Below are 1,352 nucleotides of genomic sequence, written 5' to 3' on the forward strand. Positions count from 1 at the left end.
TATTGACCCAAACAACTCTATTACAAAAGATGTACTATATGGGCAAACATATTGAGCCCAAGCTCTAGATAGAAAGATGGAAAACACCTTGCCTTTCTCATAGTTAGCTAATGTTGAGGGCTTGACTGGAAGCTGCTAGACTCAAACTGGGGTGGCATCAGCTTGCTAGAGTAACAATTCTAGTTGCTAGCCCTACCCTCGTAGGGCGTATCATAACCTATTAGGCTTATAATATAAGCCTAGAATAGGAACAAGAAGGTGGAGGTGTTTTGAATAAACCTTTGCATTGAATTTTTCAATCGTTTATGCACTTCTTATAGGTTGTTTCATTTCAAAGATATATAGAAACTTCATACCTTCGTTATTCCTCAGTAGCTCAGTGGTAGAGCAGTCGACTGTTAATGGATTGGTCGTAGGTTCAAATCCTATTTGAGGAGAGCTCTTTTCTTCAAGCACTTTTTTTTTATGAACAAATAGCAAATTATTGTTTCAAATTATGAATAAGATATTGTCAATAACAGAGATCGGACCATAAAAAGAGTAAAAAGTTGTCTGATTTCTAGAGCTGAATTGGAGTAACCCTCTATTCGCCCCAACACATTTTTTTTTCACTTTTTTTAATTTCATTGATAATTTTATCCGAGCAATGTTACCAACATCTCCGTGTAGATTGGGAATAATCTAAACCCCGGGCTAGCTCGCTCATTTATTGTAAAATTATGAGTGAGCTAAGCGATTTGTTACTAGCAGTTTTCTGAAAATACATTCATCAATTCTCTCGAATTGATTTCCATCAAGTAGGCCTTTCATCTTTCTACCTTATGGAGACTATATAACCTTTGAATCATGGGCTAGTTGATAAGATATGTGAAATCTTATTCGATCTACTTGGGAATTTCATTTTGGTAAATGAAGTATTGGAAAGTCGTAAAGTATGAAAGGGTATGTGCAGGATCATGGTGGGCCAAACAAGCCCTTAAGTGGCAATGAAAATTCAAAAAACCAAAGTTAGGCAGCTTGACATAAATATTTGAATAAGTTATCAACATTATTTAAAAAATATGTAAGAATATAATATATAGAAAATTGAATGTAGTTTCTAAGCTACTTGTTTTCTGAAAAAAAGAAATTTAAAATCTATTTGACGAAAAAAATTGAAATTTCAATGTCGTAGTACTAAAATTTCAGGAAAAAGATAAGAAATAGGCGCATGTCTAACCACCCTAACCACAATCAAATCATAATTATATTTTATAATTTTTTTTGAAGTAAATAATTAATTATCAATTTTTTACTACAACTTTTTTATAATAAAAAAACTTGTATGTCTGACCACCTTAACTTGGTCAAAA

At 32.6% G+C, this 1,352-nt stretch overlaps 1 non-coding gene across 1 annotated transcript; it reads left to right on the forward strand.

The window, feature by feature from the left end:
- The first annotated feature begins 365 nt into the window (after positions 1-365).
- Positions 366-437, forward strand: TRNAN-GUU (transfer RNA asparagine (anticodon GUU)). Its single transcript has one exon. It is a non-coding gene; the product is annotated as a tRNA-Asn (tRNA).
- The last annotated feature ends 915 nt before the right edge of the window (positions 438-1,352 follow it).

This window comes from Cryptomeria japonica, chromosome 5, assembly GCF_030272615.1.
Source record: "Cryptomeria japonica chromosome 5, Sugi_1.0, whole genome shotgun sequence".
NCBI lineage: Eukaryota > Viridiplantae > Streptophyta > Pinopsida > Cupressales > Cupressaceae > Cryptomeria > Cryptomeria japonica.